Genomic DNA, 22,840 nt, shown 5'->3' with positions numbered 1-22,840 from the left:
TTTGGTATTTTTTACAATATCAGTGTATTTGTCATCATTTCTGTACTTTTTGTTTGATATTTTGAATTATATTCTACTGTTTGTTTTTTTAAGTGTATCAGTCGTCATGGTTTTGTCTATTTGTTTATAGTATTTTTCTTTTTTTAATTCCTATTTTACACTTACATGCTTCATTCCTTTCCTTTCTCAAATTACTGGTGTATTCTTCATCTGTTTTACATAATATTTCTTTTCACACTGCTGCAGGCCTTCTTTTTATTTCAATGCTTTATTTTACAAATGACATCCAAAATGTGGCACCGGCCAAACAGACTTCTCTTGTGCCACAAGTTTGGTCTCTTCTCCCGGCAAATCAATAGATGGAATAACAGTTTGTTTCAGTCCACAGAGAGACAGCTCAAGATGGCAATTATCCTAGAGCACGATGTTGTTTTTACCTTTGAGCAAATCTCTTAGTTTGTTTTTATCCTCTTCTCAGGCGATAATGGTATAATCAAGCAGTGAAAATATACAAGGTGACTTTCTACTGCAACGGAAATCTCTCTGCAATGACAATAGAAAAACGCATGAAAAGATGAAGCTCGATGATGGTTTTCATGAAGTATATAACAGTCGTTTTGTCAACCTCGGACCTTGTGGAGCTGACTTGGTTTCCTGTTCTATGGCGAGTCATCAAATTTTGCCGTCATTCTTCGCCTACATATAAAGGCAAAAACTAAAGTGTTTCACCTTTGTCTACTGTACATGGTTCAAATTTGGAAGCCAAAGGACAAAATCTCTCTGAGGTGTCTTTGAAGGGCCTCTGAAAAATAGCCAAAACGCCGCTCAAATGCCCACTTCAAGTCAGCATGGTCGACTTCCTGTGTCTTACAGACTGCTTATTGAGATTTTCTTTGTGGGTTTACTCACGATAGACATGTCTACCAAATTTCATGTTGTGAAGTGAAACTGGCTTTAGGGTCTGAATTAAAAAAAAAAAAAAAAAAAAAATTGTCTGTCTCATGAAATCTTGCCAGCATGCTCTGCCGACACGCATGAACAAAAATGCAAAAAAGTTTACAATTTAGTGTCACCAATCTGTCTGGTATGTGTGGTTCAAATTTGGTTGCATTTCTTTGATTTGATCTTGGAATGACACCTGGAAAAATGGCCAAAATGTCAGCTTCAAACCAAAATGGGAGACTTCCTGAATTCTATCAGGCATGGCTTCGAGAGACTTTTTTGTGGGGCTACTCATAATAGAGATGACTACCAAACGTCATATTGCCATGTGAAACTGGCTTCGGGGGCTGAATTTTCAAAGAAAAATTCAGGGCGACCACTACTGAACCAAACATATTTCCACCAGCATGAACATGCTTCATTAAACTTTGCTGCGGCCAACACGCAACATAAAAAAATTCAGCCATGTGTCGTTTATACATGGTTCAAATTTGGTAACAAATGAGACAACACCGCTCAGAGGAGACCGTCTTTGAAAGACTCCTGTAAATGGTCAAAATGGCCCGAAAAGGGCAGCATCTAAGCCAATGGCAGATTTATATGGCAGTGTATTTTCAAGCAGAGACCTTTTTGTGGATCTACACATGATGGAGATTGCCAAGCAAATGTCATGTTGTTAATTAAGTGCAACTGGCTTTGTGGGCTGACCAAGCAATATCACACAAGAGAAAGTGACGTACTCACCAACCTTTTAGAAACTGAGAGCTACTTCTTGAGTACTGACTGATTGATGTTAAGGGCTGCTGGTTTGATAGACACTTCTGAGGCTGCCTCAGGTTCAACTACGTATCCGTCGCAGGTTATTCATACTACGATGCCAAGAACGATTATTTTCATAATACATAGATTAAACAGATTTTTCTTTTTGGAGAAATTAATTAGGATTCCGTTTCTGGTTAGGTCCGTAGCGTCCAAAAATTGGAAACAATGTTGAGAATATTTGCTGTTGAGAGGCTGAAATTGGAGGATTTGGTCAATTTTCAAATTAAACAATGACTCTAAACAAAATAATGCATTATCTATAAATATACATATATTAAATACAGTAGTTGTTGATTAATTTGATGATTGATTAGTTATCGATTGGTAGTGACACCTCTACATGTGACCTATAGAATACTTGTGATACATTACATTACACAATACATTTTTTAGGTAACACGATCCCTCTTAAATCACACAAAACTTTGTGACACTTGTCAAAATGTTACTTAACAAATGGCCTCTACAGTTAATAACGTTTTTACGACGGTGACAGATTATCTCCATTTCCATGATTTCCTACGGGAAGAATTCAAGGTGGAATGACCGTGCTAGCAAAGGCTAAGAAGACGAAGCTGAAGATTAGACGTAATAAAAGGCGAGTGGCACTGAAGGGTCGTTGAACAAAGATGTGTCCCAGTGAAACAGCTTCAATCCATCACACGCTGATGGCCCGACAGCCGCGTGACCTTTCTTTCTCTTGTTACTCGTAACGGACTCATCACCGGTGGCAGTGAGATGTGCCACCGGATCGGAACCTCATACATCATCTGTGCTAAATACCGTCTTTAATGACATACTAATTGGCTTCGAATGCAGAGACTGGCTGTCCGTGAGCCAAAAGGCAAGAAAAAGACGACGATGCTTATAAATGCGTCACAGCACATCAGAATCTATGCAAATACTGAACACACCCACATCAGCTACGTAAACAGCGCAATGTCATACCGAAAAAGTGTAACACAAAAATGCAACTATTCTCATAAGACTTCAACTTATTACTAAAAAAAAAAAAACACACACACACACACAATGACAAACCTATTACTTCAAACTGTTTTCCGTCTGAGGCTTTATGTTGAAAAAAAAGATTAATTGATTCTCCTAGTATGATGAATTGTTTGAGAACCACTAAAAAAATACAACTGTATTCAAGTTGTTGTTGTTGTTTTTTTTAAATAGTTTTTAAAACCGGTGGGGTGACTGTTACATTTTCCTTTAAAATTTAAACTTCAGTTAAAGTTACTTAAAATAATATAGAACTTTTTTTCACATAAAAACAACTGTTAAAAACAAATTCCTGTAAAATTATGACTTCCTTGAATAAAAAAAAGTACTTTTGGATGACAAATATAAACGGCTATGAAAAAAACACATTCTCAAGATTTTGACTTTTTGTGACTGTCAAAGAAATCACACTTTATTCTAGATTTTTTTTTCAGGTAAGACATTTTTTTCCTCACAAATATTATACTTCTTGTAATGCTACTTTTTCTCGAAAAAGAAAATCCCCCAAAATCTTGTATGATTATGACTGTTCTCGTAAGATTACGTTTTTGCTCAGCAAAAAACTTATGTCTAAGAATAGGACAATTCTTGTAAGACTAACATATTTCTTGTGACTTTTCTTGCCAGTATACTTGCCCTCGTTACACCATGAGTTGATTTTATTGTAAATTCCAACTTCAGTCACCTAACACAACTGTAATTTCTTAGAGAAATCTGACATTTCATATTTTTTCTAAATGAAGTTTCTTTTCATACAGTTGATACATTTCTTCATGAATAAAACATATTTGAATGTCGCAAATAATATAATTTTTATTTTTTTAATTAATTTATTTTTTTTAATGTGACTTTATTTTTTTAACGGCAGAAAATTACAACTTTATTCCTTTGTCCTTGTATTGTGTGTCATGGAAATTTACCAGAAGGAGCTGCAACATGGGGCAGGAGAAGACCAGAATTTAAAGACAAGTCACGCATAGTGAGGTTATGTACAGTTCAAGTGGCGGCGCAGAGAGTAAAAAACAGAATGAGTGAAGAAATCAGCCAGTGATGGACAATAGAAAGTCCCAGTGGACAAAGTTGGAAAGAATCAACGCCATAGAACATGTCATGCTGAGTGAATACAAATAGCCTTTTTAAAATGACAACGTTATTGTGTGATACAGCAAAATGTGAAACGCCAAATCAATTACCTTACCACACACTGGCTAAATGTACAATCGTTAAAAGTATTTGACTAAACAAGTAAAAAGTTATTGTGATTTTGTGAAACAGCAAAGTATGGTGAAATGAGAAACACCGTAGGCTACAAGGACAGGAATATACAGTAACGACAAAATGTAAAACATCTAAGCGCAGAGCACCATAATGCAGCCATAAAATAACAGAACAAAGCGATAAAACGGCAAACTCGAGAAAACTGAAACACAGAACACCGTCCAAAACATGGAGCATTGTAACGTAAAATGACAAAAAGTTGAAGCACCGAACTGTGGGATACTAAAATGTAAAACGGTGGTGACATGTGGCACACCAAAAAGTAAGAGGGCAAATCTTCAAACACCGAAATGAAGAAACGTGGAACCGCCAAACGTGTGACATAAAAACCTAGAACGACGGAACAAAACAACAAAGCATGAATCCAGAAAAGAAAAGGTGAAACAAGAGAACGTGGAACACTCAAAGGTAAAACAATATAACAAAACGACAAAATGTAAAACGGTATAACGTGGAACACCAAAACATTGAACACTGAAACATAAAATGACAAAACATCAAGCACCCAAATGGAACTACAAAACGTGGAACACTGAAACACAAATCGATGGAACAAAGACAAAAAGTAAATCGACAAAACAAAACGTGGAACATGATACTCCGAACAAAAGCAGTAGGCTACCTGTCACCCTTGCACTTTTTGAGCATTGTGGGCGACGTGATGTAATGTAAATATGTTTGGAATTCATGGCTTCATTTTCAAAGTACAACTTTTCTTTTTCTCGTGATATCACAAGACAAAGATTACGACTTTTTTTCCTTTGTAATAGCACATCTTTGTTTTCGTAAGAAAATTACTCTTTTCACGTCATATTGCGACTATTCACGTAACCACTTGGTGACTCTGCCAAACGTCTGACATTTTTTGCCAGGCAGATGGACGCATTTGCAAAATGTATGTGCATACTCGGAGCGAGGAAAAATAAAAAAGAAATAAAAAACTATTAGGAATTCCAAGAGAGATCCGGAAGTTGCCCAGCCGGTTTCGCAAGGAAGAAGTCCTTGATGGAATTCCTATTTCCCGGTTCTTTTAATGTTTGGCGGTGATATTGTTTCCAAAAAAGAATCCTGATACACTAAACTTGTCTTTTGAGAATTTAACACAACAAAATCAACTACACAGATTTACAAAGCAGACAGCGCGCGGTGATCTCTCTTCCTTCTCTCGTGGGATCCTAAAGCTAAGTGCCTCTCCTTTTCGGTTAACAGTCCGTTCCTTCAAAAACATGCATGGTAGGTTAATTGACAACTCTAAATTGCCCGTAGGTGTGAATGTGAGTGCGAATGGTTGTTTGTTTGTACGTGCCCTGCGATTGGCTGGCAACCAGTTCCGGGTGTACCCCGCCTCCTGCCTGATGATAGCTGGGATAGGCTCCAGCACTCCCGGGACCCATTATGAGGATAAGCAGCTCAGAAAATGGATAGATGGATGGATGGATGTTTTCGGCTTCCAAGGAGGAATAGAAGGATGACAAGGTGGAGTAAAGAAAGGAGAAGGGAGATAAAATGTAAGAGTTCCCTTTTAGGGCAGTGTCTCCAGCTGTGATGTGGGCGATTCATAAGAGAGTGGGCGAGTTGGCAGCGCTGCTTGCGGCAGCCCATTAGAGTGGATTGGCTGTCCAGGGAGGCTCCGCTCCGATCCCCGGATGCAATAACCCCCGTGAGACCACCCTACAGAGCTACTGCATCCCAAATGATAGCATGTTAGCATTTGATCCACTCATTTGGCTTTTAAAACACATCCATGAAGAATGATATACAGTAACCGTACAGGTTTACCTGTACATATAATGTCCAGCATTAACTTCAGTGTATGGTTTTAGCATATGAGATGTTATATCATACCACATTTTGAAAACATGATAACATTTTGTGTTGGGCTTTCACCACGGCATGTTGGGCTGATCAGGTTTTACAAGAGTTCATAAGATGACCTAATTTTACATACTGTAGGAGATGTTAGTTTGTGACAAACTCATTTGACATAACATGTTAGAATGACAACTTTTACAATGTTAGCATTTGATCTACTCTGTCAGGTTTTCTCAATAGTAGGTTAACATTTGTTTACTTTGTTAGGGTTTTGCAAGGTTATGTGACAACCTCATTTGACATGTGACGATGGAAGCAGACCAAATGTTAGCATGTTAGCATTTTATTCAGTTCCATCTGCTTTTAAAACAGTACACATTGTATACATTATCCGTACTAGTCTGTCGTAGCATTTACTTCAGTGCACGGTTCAAGCATATGGGATTTTAGCAGATCAACTTTTATAATGTTAGCATTTTATCTACTTTGTTAGGGTATGGCAATAATACCTTAGAATTTTACCTGCATAGACTTTTGTGAGAGTTTGTGCCATAACCAGATATTTTGCATGAAAAAAAACAATTCATCCTGAACCAGAAGCAATTTTTTTCTATGATTTTGAGGGTAAGCGACAAATAAAGCATTATAATTGGTATGAATGATCGCCTCTTAAACGATGAAGCATAAAATGACAAAACCCATGACAACAGAAACGCAAAACAACGGATCATAAACCTGTGAAACAATGAAATATGTAAAACCATAAAACTACAAATCCGTGAAATGACAATACCATGAAAATACAAAACTATGAAATGATAAAACAAGAAACACGTAATGACAAACCACATAACGATGGAAGAGACACTAAAACAATGGAACATAAAGCTTAATTGATAAAAAGTGTAAAACCATATAATCTTGAAAAAACGAAAATGTAAAACGAGAAAACGGCAAAACAACAAAATGTGTCATGACAGAAATTGGCTGAAAAAATTTGAAACACAAAGCGACTAATTGCATAACGATGAAACGTGTAACAACAAAACGCATAATGATGGAATGTAAAACAAAGGCGTAAAACAACAAAATAGCAACAACGACACGTGAAGACAACATGCGTTTCGACGGCGTGTTTTGACGGCACGTGTCACAATGACAAGCGTTATAGTCATCAGTCAGTCATCTTCCGTCCCGCTTATCCACACTGGGGTCGCGGGTATGCTGGAGGCTTCCCAGCTAACTGGAGGCAGGAGGCGGGGTATACCCTGAACTGGTTGCCAGCCAATCGCAGGGCACATATAAACAAGCAACCATTCGCACTCACATTCATACCTACGGACAATTTAGAGGGCATGTTTTTGGGATGTGCGAGGAAACCGGAGTACCCGGAGAAAACCCACGCAGCCACGGGGAGAACATGCCAATTCCACACAAGCGAGGCTGGATTTGAACCCGGGTCCTCAGAACTATGAGGCAGATGTGCTAACCATGAAAATCAATTGAACGTGAAATGGTAAAATGGCTGAAAACAAACACTGAAAATAATCAAAAGTTGAAATGTGTAACAATGAAACAGAACACTAGTGCTGGGAAACAAATTATCTGATTATTCCTCAGCCATAAAATCATTTGATCTTCCTTACAGCGGGGGCCGCAGAATATGGTTAACACCTTTGCATCACTTTCCAGCAGCTTTTCACTCTCATTTGACTTTTTTCCCCCCCAAATATATCCCACGCCGCCTCTTGGAATCCCTCATGTTTATTCTACTCTTTCAAGACGTCCTTGGTGTATCGTATCTTTCATGGCTCTGCGATCTCTCGCCTTTCCTCCCACTCTGTCGTCTCCAACTCAACCTCCCTAATCTCCCGCTTTACCGCCATCCATCTCTGCTGTTAGCCCAGCCATCACTCTACGCACTGAAAACCAGCTCCACCGTTTTGCCGCCAATTTGTTGCACACAGCAACCACTTAAGTTAAGAGCACCTCAAACATCTTGAATTTGACCAACATTTAGTGGGGAACAACACTCTTAACCTTAATACGATACGATGAATGACAAATCTACATTTACTGGTGCGAAAAGTATAGCAACTTTGTGGGGTAGCATTTAGCTGAGCTCCAAATCGTTATGGTCAAAGAACAAAAGATTTAGCAGTGCCACTAAACAGCAAAACCATGTAAACTGTGAAAACCAACAAAACAGGAAACCACAGCTAAATAAAAAAACTGCTAAACGTGAAAACAGTAAAGCATAAAAATGTGAACCTGCGAAATGAGAAACGTAAATTGTAAACATTTAAATATTGCAAATGACGAATGGAAAACAGGGAAACGGAAAACAGGGAAACATAACTAAATGTTAAACAGCAAAATGCAAAACACACACAGCAAATAGGGAAATAAAACAGCAAAATGTGAAACAGCAAAAAAAAAAAAAAAAAAAAAAAACAGCTCCTGTAACTGCAAAACGTGAAATGACGACATATGAAACCCTTAGCTCATCTTGCCTTTGTTAACATACATCATGGCCACAGTGTCTCAATGCCAGCCTTTCTCTCTTAGCGCTCAAGAAACTTAAACTTAAAGACTTAAGACTGCTGTCCACATCCTTAACTATAGTCTAGCTCACTATCTAGCACACACGTTTAACATCAGCATGCCAAACAACAGCAGAATGTTGGTGCTATAAAATGACAAACTTTATTGCATTGGGCTGCTGCGAGGGCTCATTTACACGAAGATGATACTGGACAATGTTTGACAGACGGCCTTTTTAAGGTGGCCCCCCCATCAGCTAAGAGGATGATGATGATTGGTAATGTCATCTCTTTTGGCTTTGCCTAATTATACGGCCAAGTGCTTAAGTCTAATATTCACCGGATATTGGCAACACACACAGAATACACGCCGAGTGTTTAGTGAGCCTCTGTGGGAGTTTGATAGCTTTGCGCTTGAATAGCAGCAGTCAGTGTTTACCCGCCTTACCTCGCTGCTGCTTAATTGCAGTAACGAAGGCTTGCTTTGCCATTGAACTGAGGCGGGAAGAAAATTACTTGAGTGGCCTGCTCAAATAGCTTATACTCTTGCAAAAAAAAAATCGTGATGAATTTACCTCACTCAACCTTCTGCTGCAGTCAAACTATCCATCCATCCATCCATCCATCCATCCACCCATCCATTTTCTGTACCGCTTATCATCACGAGGGTCGTGGGCGTGCTGCAGCCTATCCCAGCTATCTTTGGGCGAGAGGCGGTGTACACGCTGAACTGGTCGCCAGCCAATCGCAGGGCACATAGAAACAAACAATCATTCACATTCACACCTACGGGCAGTCTTCAATCAGACTACCACGCATGTTTTTGGTGGGAGGAAACCGGAGTACCCGGAGAAAACCCACACAGGCATGGGGAGAACCTGCAAACTCCACACAGGCAGGGCCGGGATTTGAACCCCCGGTCCTCAGAACCGTGAGGCAGATGGGCTAACCAGTCGTCAACCGTGCCGCCCGCAGTCAAGCTATTTCTACAAAAAAATAGTTTTGCTATGGCCTTTTTTTCGCTCACATGAAATATAATCAAGTACATGTATCAGGGCTGGGACTTTAGACTTTAATTACAACAAAGACAACACAAATAATTGCACTCCAAGCATGGAAAGATGAAACAGCAAAATGTCAAACTGCAAAATGTGAGCCACAAAAGTTGAGATCTGGAAAAACCAGGAAACAAGGACCAAACAGCAAAATGTGGGACAATGAGGAAGTGTGGAACCACAAGGAAATGTGAAACCACAGAAACGTGAAATGTGGAGAAAACAATGCAACATGGGACGACAAGGAAATGTTAATCAACGCGTGAAATAGCAAAACGTGACAACAAGGAAATACGAAGCCACGGAAATTTCATGCAGAAAAACGCAAAACAGAAAAATGTGGTCCAACAAGGAAAGTGAAACCACGAAATGTGAAAGCACAGAAAGGTAAGAGATCAAAACGGGGAACAATAATAAATCGTGGGACAACAAGTAAACACAGGACAGCAAAGAAACATGAAACCACAAAATAATAAAACAGCAAATGGAAGTGTGCTGTAAATGCACGCAACGTGAAACCACAGAAACGTAAAATGTAAAGGAAGCACAAAACCACAAAAAAAGTAAGACTTTGCTCTCTCTGAAACACTTCGAAGCCACACTATCACCTTTATGCAAAGGTTAGGTTTCTTTGCGATAGGAGTCAAACCGCTAAGAGAAAAACATTGCTTTATTATTAGTGTTGTGCTAGTGTTACCATTCCAGTCCACAGACAACAATAGGCTAATGCTTTCTTAATCTTTGATTGTGAACAGTTTTAAAGTAGGCTACTGACACCTACAGGACATAGGTGGAACAGCAAGCCGTGATTGTCGCTTTTAAAAAACGTACCTCACAGACGAAACTTGAAGCTCGCGTCCACGCCAACCAGGAAGTAACAAACACCTACGGCAGAAAAAAGAGAAAAATTAAGAAAATGTCCAATTTTGCCAGCTTCATTTTACAGTGATTTTTCAGCAGCGTCGCCTCCGATGTAAAGACGTCGTTTTATTGGCTTATTTATTCCTGCTCGTTAGTGCCGGGATATTTACGACTGCACTCTGGCCCGCCGCCCGCCCTGCAATTCGGCCTCCAGCCGTCGTCCTCCTTTCCAGAACGCCGTTTAGCTAATGACCGACGGCCCGACCGTGTCGCACATTGTATACATTCCTTTAATTAAGTGTTGCTTTTAAAATCCAAATATGTGGTTCGTCCTCAGCCTACCTTTACTGTTACCAGACTCGCCTAGACTAACCCTGTGTCCCCATTTACAAGTCTTAAGCACAAACTTAGTACAATGTTTTACTTGGGAGTGGACAGTCGAAACAACCTTGGGCAATAAACCACAGGCTGCTTGCAAGCTACTGTCACACCAACAAACACTGAGCTGCAATTGTTTCCAGGGACTTGGAGAGCAGGACATTTGAAAAAAATAACCCTGGGTGATTAGCAACATGCTGCTTCATAAAGGCGTTCTGAGACTATCCCGATTGCCGATCGCTTACGGCCTTACGTCATTGTCACATTTAACTCAACATCAAGCCACCTACTGATCACAAATATGCAGTACAATAATTTGCTTGGAACAAGGACATTCAAAATAATCTTAGGTAATGAGTCGCGCATGCGGCTTGAAAAAGGCCTTCCTCGACAAACAATTGCGGGTCGTCAATGATGTCGTCAATGATGTCCTCACACTTTAACGAAACATCTTGCCACCTCATGATCACAAACATACAATTGTTTAAAGCTACTTGGAACGGGATGTTAACAATAACCTTTGGTAATGAGCCACATGCCGGCTCCTAAAGTAATGCCATGTTCTGATCGATAGCTGCAGTCACTCTTCTACTAAACATCGAGCCACCTCATGATCACTAACATACGATTGTTTCAACCGAAATGACTTCTGGAAACTGAGTAGTTGGAAATGTTTGCCCTTCGATTAGTACAAGTGGTAAAGACAAGGCAGCTGTTGCCACACTTAAACTAAACACAGAGATTCCTCATGATCACAAACATATTGTTTGCACCCAAATCCCAAAGTTCTTTGCAGGCCACTGTTCACAGTGTCTGGTAAAACTGGGAAGTTGGACATGTCCGCCATGAGATTAGGAAAGGTGGTCAAGGTCTTCCGACTAACAACCCAGTCGTTGTCACACTCTAAATTTTGAGCCACCTCGTGGACACAATCATACGTACAATTCTTTGCACGAGATTTTTTTTACTTATTGACTTTTTACTTATTACTCATTTTGCACTTGGTCCCTACCAAATAATCAAAACCTTACATTATGATGTAAGGATGTTTTTTTTCCAAGAAAAACAGGGTTGCCAACTGATGCTAAAACTAAGTTCCCTCTCACATTTGTAGCCACTTTAACACTGTCATACATCAAACCCGTTTAGGAGTTACAAGACAGCAGATCCGATTGGATTTAACTCTGCTTCTCTTTTTAGTGACTGAATGTCAAAGCCGGGCCAGATGACAGGTTAACAAAGGTCCGTCCAATAAAACAGGGTGACTCACGAGTGCAATTTGACCTTTTTTTTTTTTTTTTTGGTTGTTTCCAGCTGGTGCTCAAACGCGGACTGTTAACCCTATTAGCGGGCCGCTTCTTATGCTAGCCGAGGCTAAGCTGAGCTGACAGGCCGAGTCACATTATGATGACACATCGCTGAAATAACCGATGTGGGTCTCATGTTAGCACAGACTGTAGCTTTGTTCTAGTCAACTATCATGGAGGCTCCTTTGATCCGATTGGTCGCTGACAACCAGCCAGCTGCGCCTTGCGATTTCTCTTTAAGGCCTCCCAGGGGCCAATATAATGACTAATCCAATATAGTGACTGATTCCTATCCACTGGAGTGACATTAAAAAATTGTCGGTATAAAAAAAAAAAAAGCATAATTTGAACAGCAGTCCACTGTAGTGCACATCTTTGACATCATACTAGTGCATATAGAAGAACCCGGTTTTGAAGATATTTTCTCTGTAGTGACTGATGCACAACTTTGACATTAAACACGTGTGTATGTTGAAGAAAACTTTTGAAGCTTTTAAAAGCTCACTGTAGTGATTGATACGTAACTTCGACTTCGAAACGCACAAATTTTGAAGAAAACCGCTTTGAACAGTTGCCCACTTTAGTGAAAGATGGCCATATTTGACATTGAAAAGTCACGCATATAAAAAAGATTTTGAATTGGCAAGCACTGTAGTGCCTGATGTGAAACTTTGACTCAAAGACTCATGCATATAAAATGTGAAGTTCGAGTACATTTTTTTCATGCTAAAAAGCAAGAAAAACTTTCCTAAGGGAGGTTGTCATAATTTATGCATGAAAGTGTTATAGGACGTCAACAGCAATACACACACACGCATGCAGGCACGCATGCACACACACACACACACACACACACACACACACACACACACACGCGTAGTGCCACAGTAGTTCATTATGTCCTTATTTGGTTTGATTCTGCACCTTGCATCAAACAGTCACTTCATTAAAAACCAACCTGGGAGGCCTTAAAGAGAAATCGCAAGGCGCAGCTGGCTGGTTGTCAGCGACCAATCGGATCAAAGGAGCCTCCATGCGAAAGGCTAGATTGCGGCGAAGATTTGTTTCAGGAAAGAAAGAAGGAAAAAAGAAAGAATGGCAATGCTCTGATCTTTTCTCCGATCCATATTTCTTCTTCGTTGCTTCCTCTTCTCTCGTTTTGGAGTCCCGGCAGACGTTCTTCGTCTCGCATTCTGAACCAACCGACCGGCTCTGAGAGAGAGAAAGGGCCTGGATACAAAATGAATTCCCATTAGGATGATGAGCTTTGCGATGGTAATCAAAGATTGATCGGGAGGCGATAAAAGCCCAAGCGACGCTATCCCCGGGCACATCTTGATTGTTCACTTTGGAAGGGAGTTTGAAAACAGACAAACTTCTTATCTTTTCTTCTTCACAGTGGAAAAAAAAGCAGAATTGGAAACATCCACCCTTGGTTTGGGATTACAGGGATTGAATCCTAATGAGGCAGATTACAAACACAGTGATAAAAGAGGAGAATAAAATCAACTGAGATTTTGTTTGTTTTGTTCCATTCAATCAGTGGAAACAACATTCACAAGCCGTTTTCTTTTAGTCCTACGACTAAGTTTCTTAAATCTTTGATGTAGAAGTTATGCATTAGTCACTACACCGGACATGCGTTCAAAACATGCTCTCTTCTGAATGCATGAGTCCCATTTTATAAATGTATGCCGCCATCTAGAGGTTATGAAACAGCTGTATACTTTCATTCCAATATGCCACCACCACCTAGAGGTTATGAGAAAGGTGTGCACTTTCATTCTAATTCCCTGCTGAGGCTGCTGCCCCCGCGTCCCGACCTCGGATAAGCAGAGGAAAATGAATGAATGAATGAATGAATGATACCACCGCCACCGAGAGATAATGAAAAAGGTGTAGCCTACACTTTCATTCCAATATAACAGGGGTACCTATGACTGTATATATGTACAGTTGGGCTCATAAATTATATACCCTGGCAGAATTTGTGAAATATTGTTTTTACTAAATATGACTGATGACTAAACAACAACAATCATTAGTTTCTTTATGGTTATGTTTTGTTGAATGATAATGCTTTTCTGAAATGCTTGACAGTTTAGTTTGAATCCAATTGAAATAAAATTAAATGTGTTTCGCCTGGCCCTTCATGTTTTCTTTAAAGAATTGTACCCATCTTACAAATTCTGCCTGGGTAATCAAACATATTACCGCAACTGTGTGTTTTCTAATTTACCAAATAAAAGTAGTGCAGCGAATTTCAAAATAAGAGAGAGTAAATAAAAAGAAAGTATTACGTGTTCAAATAAAGTGCTTAACTTCAGAATAATTCTTTGAAAAAACTAACAAAATGCAGATAATACTTCATGTTATGATCATATAGGTAGAAGTAAAATCATGCATTCTAAAAATGCATTATACATCGAAGGGTTTTCCAGACTTTTGAGGTCAACTTTGGGGGTGTGTATTATACATCGGTGCGCATTATACGGTAAATTGGCTTTGAGGTTCACAAAATGCTGCCTTTATTGCTAAATTTGTCTTTATTTACAGAAACTAATTGAAGATGCCCGCGACCCTAGTGAGGATAAGCGGTAAAGAAAATGGATGATTGGATGGATGGAAATTTTAAATTTGTTAAAGGCTTTAAATGTTGTATTCAGTAATGATTTTTACAAAGTGAAGTTTTTATTGTCTTTGACGTTTACAAAAATCTGTTAAACAGTTTTCTTGTGGAATAAAGACCAACATACAAAAAAGTTTTCCTTGAGTGGAGGCCCAGTGAAGCATGTACTAAGCATTGGTAGCATTCTACTGTAAACAAACAGATGGTTGAGGGTAAGTGAGGTGCTATGAACGCATTGGAGTGTTTGGAGATGACGATTTTCTCCCATCTACAGTACCATCTTCTCACGTGCATCTGGATAACAACGTGATGTGTTACTTTGTTGGAGCAGATGGAAAGAAAATATTTTTAAAAAGCTGCAAGTTGGCTGCCCTTAGATGCGAAGAGACACTTTCACCTGCCGCCATCTGTTTGCATTTGAATCAGCAAAAAAAAAAAAAACTAATAATAATAATAATAATAAAAATAAATCGAGTTTTAAAAAAAAATCCGATGCAGTTCTTTTTAATTAATGCTCGAAGCGCTTTACTGATGGTAACCCTAACCAAATAGCCAGTGACAGTTGATGAACAAGACTTCCAGAATCAGGTCACGTCCAGTCAGCAGAGACGACAGGAGCTTTCATTATATGACAACCAATCAGAAATGGCCATGAAAAATGCAATAGCGTCTAAAAAAAATTCCCCCTTTTTGATAGCGAGCTTACGACGAGCATCCAGAGTGACATCAACAATGATGGACCTTGACAACACAGAGATGCACTTACCATTGAGCGCTTTGATTCCCTCAGTCCAAAACCAATGTTAGGTTCACTCAAGACTACATTGTCTTTGAATTTTTGTTGAAGATTACATTGTCTTTGATGTTAGATGCATTGACATTAAATTGTCCTTGTTGTTTCCAAAATGTGAAATTGTCTTATTTAATTACAAAAACACATATTTTAAGGTTGTTGTGGACTCAAAATTGTCTTTTTTGTTTTTGAAAACACCTATGTTAGGTTTGTGAAAGACTATTGTATGTTTACAAAAACGTGCGTTAGATTTGATGAAGACTAAACTGTCTTTGATACAAAAACACATTTTTTTTTGTAGTTTGCAAAATTGTACGTTGGATTTGTTGAATACTAAACTAGCACTGATGTTTCCAAAAGCACTTCTGTTAAGTTGAACATTCTAAATTGTCTTTTGTGTTTACAAAAAAAGTTTTATTCACGTTAAAGACTATATTGCCGTTAATGCTTACAAAAACACGGAGTTGAAGACTAAATCTTTGACTTATTGCAAAAGCTGTAAGGGAGGTTCTTTGACTCTAATTTGTCTTAGATTGAAAAAGACAGATCTTTGACGATGAAAAACATGCACTTAACGTTTGTGGAGAACAAAGTTGTTTTCAATGAACACATTGGTTTTGCTTAACTCGAACTTGTCTTTGATGTTTAGAAAAACGTGTTCAGTTTGTTGAACACTAAATTGTCTTTGATGTTCATAATAATGCACATGACTTTTGTTGAGGTATAACTTTTTAAAACTTTATTGTGAAGCAACAATAAGTCAGACAGAGACAAATAGAAGAATACATTATACTTTTTTAATGTTTGTTAGGTTTTATAAAGATTAATTTATCATTGATGTTCATATGTACGTTAGATTTGTTCAAGACTAACTCATTTTTAAAGTATACATAAACATTTTGATATTTACAGATTCTTCGTCAGAATACAGTATTTACTGGTTAGAGGTTGAAATCAGGATTTGGACGATTTCAGTTAAGAAAAGGCTCCTATCGATAAATCGATTATCAAAATAGTTGTCAATCGAATAGTTGTCGGTTAATTGTTGCACCTCTGACGATTACAAAAACATGCACGTTAGGCTCGTAGACAAAACTGTTTTTGTTAAACATGTAAGTTACGTTTGTGAAGGCTAAATTGTCTTTCATGGTTTTGAAAGCGTATACAACTGTCACCCTGAAGGCGTAAAAAACAAGAACATGTGTTTTGAACGTTTCAATGGTTGAACCTGAATGGAACAGACCCCCCCCCCCCCCCCCCCCCCCCCCCAACAGGTTATTAAGAGCTCAAGCAAGTAAAACACTTGAAAACCACACAAAGCTTTGGACAGCGTGAATGAGGTTCGGCCAGGGAGCGATTGCGTCCAACGCAACATGACTGAAGCTTGACGAGTCAGATGAGAGCCCCTGACGCGCCATTTAAGTGTGTGCCTGAGTGTCCATGTGCGCGCATGCATGTGCATCCATTCTCCATCATTGATTCTTTTCTTTTCATCTTCCTTCGCATCTCTTTGCTCTTCAACTTGTCCTCCCCTATCACGTTTTTCCCTTTCTTGTACGACATTCTGATCTTTAATCTCATCCCCGTCCGTCTCTTCTCGTCACGTCCTGCTAGCCACACTTCCTCTCCTCTAAGGGGGGGATGAAGGTAAAAGGATGGGCAAGTGGTGAGGCCTTCAAATGAGGCCTCATTTGAAACCCTACTTTAAAACCCAAACCTGGTTTGAAAACCTAATTCTGGATTTGAAAATCTTATTTGGAACCTTAACCCTTATTTGAAACCCTAATTCAGGGTTAAAACCTTACTTTGGAATCCTAACCCGAACTACAAACCCTAAATCTATCTTGGAACCCTAATTTGAAACCCCAACCAGGGCTTGAAACCATCATTTGAAACCTTAAGTTTAGCTTCAACCCTACATTGAACATGAAACCCATTGGGCTGATCAAACTTTTTGCACCTTCAAAGTCAGTCGTCAAGAGGGGCGCTTAGTTTATTGCCCCTTCAAAACCAATCAATAGTACGTTTTCAGTTATTCTATGAAAATGCTTTGCTACGACTTACTTTTTCTCACTTTATTTCTGAAGTGACATTAAACCAGCCGCGCAAAAATCAACGTCCTTATTGTTACATTAAATGTCATTGTCCTTTTTGTGCATGTTAACAGTAGTTCTTGGAATGTACACCTTATTTAGCTTTCACATTTATTGTTGATTTATGTTGTATTTTTTTTGTCGTCCAAGTCATGTGACTCGAGTCCACACCTCTGCTAACCCTGGCTTGAAACCCTCACGTGAAACCCTAATAGAAACCCATACAGACTATTTCAGCCCAAAACATGCAGTACAACTGGCATTTATTCCAACAACGATTGGCTGTTTCCCTGTCAGACTTTGACCAATAGTTCAGGCGGCCAATGGAGATATTTGTTCTACTTGTTAAGAAGACCACCACATAATAAAACGAGATAATCATTGGATGTTTGGATGCAAATGAAGTGAGGCCGGCTTCCTCTTCTCGTCTTCATTTCTAACCTGCTTCAAGATGGCGCCCGGCTTTGTCAGGAGATCATTATTGGCTCTGAATGCAATGAGGTCGATACAATTTTCATTCAAAGCACGTGATGCATCAACAGCACAAGCTCACCCACATGTTGTCTCACCGCTGTTCTCTTCATTGTTTATCAGCTATTATGCATGCAGACAGCCTCATTTGCATTAAACACCTCACCAGCGAACAGCGTAAACCTGAAGCCTTACACGCCCTAACCCTGAACATTGACAAGCAGCTCTGTGAACACCTGACCTGATGTGATCCAGCACATCAGAAAGAACACTTAGTTTTCAACTTGAGTGAAGGGTCAGCCCGGTAGAAATGTACACCCTTGTTTGAAAGGTCAACCAGTGCTTGAAACTTTTATTTCAAACCCTAACACTGTCTCAAAACCCCAGCCCAGGCTTTCAACCCTAACTTGGTCTTCAACGTGAAAGATTAGGCCTGTTTTGAAACCATAATCTTGGCTTCGAACCCGAATTTGAAACACTAAGCCTCGTTTCAAATCTTAACCCTGATTTAAAAACCTAAACCAGGGCTCAAACCCTAATTTGAAATCCCAACACAGTCTTAAAATCCTAACTTTGGCTTCAAATCATAATTTGATCCCTAATTTGAAACCCTTACCCATCTTGAAAGCCTTAATTGAAATCCTAACCCTACCTTGAAATCCTAACCCTGGCTAGAAATCGTAATTTCAAACTCTAGCTCAAGGTTGAAACCCTATCTTAAAACCCTACACTTGGCTGTAAACCTTAATTTGAAGCGCTAACCCAGGCTTGAAACCCTAACTTAAGATTCAAACCTTAACCCTGGCTACGAACACTAAGTTGAAACCCTACCCTTGGCTTCAAACCATAATTTGAAACCGTGACATTAACTTGAAACTCCATCTTAAAAACCTAACTTAAACTCGAAACCACAACCCTGGCTACAAACCCTTAGTTTAAACCCTAACTCTCATTTCAAACCCCAACCCAGGTTTAAAGCCCTAACACTTGATTGGACCTCCAACCCAGCTTTAAAGCATGAACTTGAGACCATAATCTTGGCTTCAAACACTAAAATGGAATCCTAACCCGAACATGAAACACTGACCCAGGAGTTGAAGCTAGGGATATTGAATCGCAGGAGCTCGGCAGGCATCACTCTATCAATGTCCAAGTACATCAATGTTAAATTTATATTCTTATGTTGAGGTTATTTTCACCAAGTGGCAAAAACCGACGAGACGTGTTGCCCGGCAACCAAACGCAACTCGACAACAAAGCGACGAGCCGATAGGACGAAGATACGAGGGGATGCGGAGCAGATAGCATCTCGATGAGCGAAACAGAAATAATAAAGTTCGTTTGAAAAAGTCGCGCCTGCCTGCGAGGCTAATAAGTGGCTGAGGGATGACGATTGTCTTTGTGGATGTGCCGTCGACGGTTCATGAAAGGCAAACAGTAAATCCACGTCCATTTGACGAATGCTCGAAAATACAGCAAAATAATAATGCACACGCAGTGTATTTGGAATATGTTCATAAAAGATACACGCTCTGGTTCTAATAGCTGGTCAGTCGGTCAATCTGGTAAATTGTTGTTGGTTATTCTGAAAGCCTAAAACAGGCTTCAAACCCCAATTTGAAACCGTAACCCAGGCTCAGAAACCCTAATTTGAAATCCTAACCCTTAATCAAAATCTTAACCCAGGCTTTGAACCCTCATTTTTAAAATGGGGTTAGTTCTTCAAAACTTTACTTGAAACCCTAATTGAAAGTCTAAATGCAATCGCTAACCTAGACATAAAACCCTGAATTTAAAACTTAAAGTAGGCTTGAAAGCCTACTTTGGAACCCTAACCCTTGTTTGAAAAGTCTGATTTGAAAACACTCATTTGAAGCCCTAACCCTTCCTTGAAACCTAATTTGAAACACTAATTGTGGCTTCAAATTGAAACCTTAACCCTAACCTTTGAAACCCTTACCCTGTAATTAAACCCAAATTTCAAACCCTTATAATACACACTTGGACTCCCAACAAAGTTTGTGGACTTAAAAGTTGCTGTTGTCTTGTCTATTCTCCAGGTGAAGCTAAATAATTGGCTGCCTCTCTACTGGAATAATAACCCGGTGGCCTTAAGAGAGTAAAATCCCACCTCTTCTTTTCTTCTCTTTTTTTTAAATCATCTTTTTTTTTTCTGGCCCCGAGCCGAGCCAGTGGTGAGAATCGGTTGCGTCCGGACGACTTCCAATTAGCGCTCCGTCCAAATAAATTTCAAGTCATCTGCCATGCCAAGCAGCCAATTAGTCAGCCCGAAAGCGACGACCCCGATCCGAAAGTGCTGGCCTCTAGAGGAACGGGGTCGTGCCAGAGGGTGGGTGGGTGGGGGGGTTTGTGACTGCAGCGGAATGTGTGGGAATGTGTGAATAATGATAATAATAATATCCGCTGTAACAGGCCTCAGGGTGATGAGAGTGGGATCATTTTAAAAATGTTTCTGTGAATTTTCTGATGTTATAGTAATATTACTGTACAATATTTCAAGCCTGGGTTATAGGGCTTCAAATTATTTGTTTTAAACAAGGGTCAGGGTTTCGAGGATGGCTTGGGGTTTCAAAGTAGGGGTTCGAACAAGGGTTGGGGTTTCAAGTAAGGGTTTCAAGCATGGGTTAGAGATTCACGCATTAGTTATTGATTTTTTTTTAAAATTAAGTTAGTGTTTCAAATTGGGGTTTCAAGCCAGGGTTACGGTATTAAATTAGGAGTCCAAGTTAAGGTTTCAAGTAGGACTGGGTGAGTAGTACTGACACCAGGTATTTGTATCAGGATGATAGCGGTCTTTTTTCCAAGGTATCAGATACTCGTGAAGGCTGCCGATACCAGTCACAGCTACTTTAGGAGGAAAAATATCTGTTTTATTTCAAATGTCACAAAGTGACAAAATGATCCAAAGGTACAAAAATGATCCAAAGGTACAAAAAGGTGAAAAGTACTAGCTTCAGTTTATATTACACAATGTAAATTTTTTTTTTTTATATACTACATGTATATACGTCTGTGAAAGAGACACGCTCTGCGTGTGTGTGTGTGTGTGTGTGTGACACAGTCTGCCTTCATTCTATTGGTCCGTTGCACCACACCAACCTCCCACCCTCAGCCCAAGTTGAAAGACACTATTTCTAAATAAATCAGACAGACTAGCAACTGTGTCACATTCAAGCGACTTGAAATAAAAGTTTAACAGGTGTGAATTGTATCATGACAAGCAAGCTTGTGGCCATAGATCTATAGTGTCGTTTGTTGATGAGCGGAGTCACGCACGTGACGTATCCCACCAACTCTGTAGCTGCGTGGACGGTCATAATAGCCTTAAGACACGCAATCCCCCATACTGTGTTCAATTTGATATGCCATCCCACTGAATTAGTGCTATTTGCATCCCAGGAAATAAAATGTAGAAATGCACCTTGGAAATATTATTAAGTATCCTGCACACTGATCTGTCATTCGTTTAGTGTTAACATTCGCTTAGCATAAATGTCATACGCCTATATTTCATGTATTTGCTATATTTTGCTAAAACCACACTTGTTTTTTCGTTATTTATTATAATTTGTATGCGCGCTTTTTTTTTTTTTTTTTTTTTATGTATTGTGGAGGTATGGCAGCGGGACTAGGTATTGGCAGATCATTAAAATCAAAGACTCGATTGCAGAAAAATGTGATCGGGATATCCCTAGAAAGTACTTTTGCTACAAACTGTGAACAAAGACTTTCTTTTCTTTCTTTCTCGCTCTCTCTCTCTCTGTCTTCTTCCTTTCTTTCTCTTTCTGACACATGATTTGCCGACGTGTCAAACTGCCGCAGCATAGCGCCAACTACTGGCGATGAGGACTTACTCCATTTCAGACATTTTTGCATTAAGTATCGGTGACTGGTATGTTTTATATTCTATGCTGGTTCGACTGGTCGCCATGGCTGAAGAAGCATTTCAAAAATGGAAGTTCTGTCTTAGTCGTGATGTTGAGGAACAACACGTAGAAGATGCCAAAATGGATGTAACAAGGAGATGGACGGCTCACAAGGAGACAGGCAAGCGAAACTAAATGTTCACTGGGCTCATGAGACCGAGAGGCTCGGGGTTGCTGTCTTGAAATCTCCACGCTCGCTACGCCACATTAGCGCCACACGTCTGCCGCAAAGGTCCACACCATACCTCACTCAGTACAAACCCACGCTTGAGAACCAAATTCAAAGCCCTAATTCAGGCTTGAAACTGTAATGCACAACCTACACACTTACAAACTTGAAACCTTAACACAGGATTTACAAACTCATTTGAAACCCTACCCCTACCTTGAAACTCTGAATTGAAAGCCTAATTTAAATGCCTTTGAAACCTTTAAATTGAAACCCTATCTTTGGCTTCAAAACCTTAATTTGAAGCATGAATTTGAAATCCTAACCCTGTCTTGAAACCCTGAACTGAAACCCTAACTTTGACCCCCGCCCCAAAGAAAAAAAAAAAAACGAAACCCTGACTTGAAACCCTTGTCTTTAAAATCTAATTTCAAACAATTAATTGAAACCCTAACTTTGGCTTCAAATCATAATTTAAAACCTTACCCTGGCCTAAAATTTCCTCTGACTCACTTGTTGCTAAATGCGTCACTTTTTTTTTTTCACACTCTCAATGGACTTTGTTTCTCATAAACACATTTTGAGAATTGGAGCGCCAGCATCAAAGCACATAGGAAGGAAAGCAGGCTGGGTGCCATGGAAACCAGCATCTTGCGTAGCATCTGTCGCCATGGCAATGCTAAAAAAACTACATGACACGCTTGGACGGCAGTGTGAATCACGAGCCCCGTG

General features: G+C 39.5%; 1 protein-coding gene across 2 annotated transcripts in view; it reads right to left on the bottom strand.

The window, feature by feature from the left end:
- Positions 1 to 22,840, bottom strand: part of LOC133476808 (protein phosphatase 1 regulatory subunit 29-like) — a 121,507-nt gene that overhangs the window by 40,848 nt on the left and 57,819 nt on the right. For both annotated transcript variants that reach the window (XM_061770699.1, XM_061770698.1), the window contains one exon: positions 10,292 to 10,345. The gene's annotated coding sequence lies outside the window, so the exon portion shown is untranslated. The remainder of the gene's footprint in view (positions 1 to 10,291; positions 10,346 to 22,840) is intronic.

Source organism: Phyllopteryx taeniolatus, chromosome 4 (genome assembly GCF_024500385.1).
Source record: "Phyllopteryx taeniolatus isolate TA_2022b chromosome 4, UOR_Ptae_1.2, whole genome shotgun sequence".
In the NCBI taxonomy this organism is placed as follows: domain Eukaryota; kingdom Metazoa; phylum Chordata; class Actinopteri; order Syngnathiformes; family Syngnathidae; genus Phyllopteryx; species Phyllopteryx taeniolatus.
This window is presented reverse-complemented; position numbering and strand designations above follow the sequence as displayed.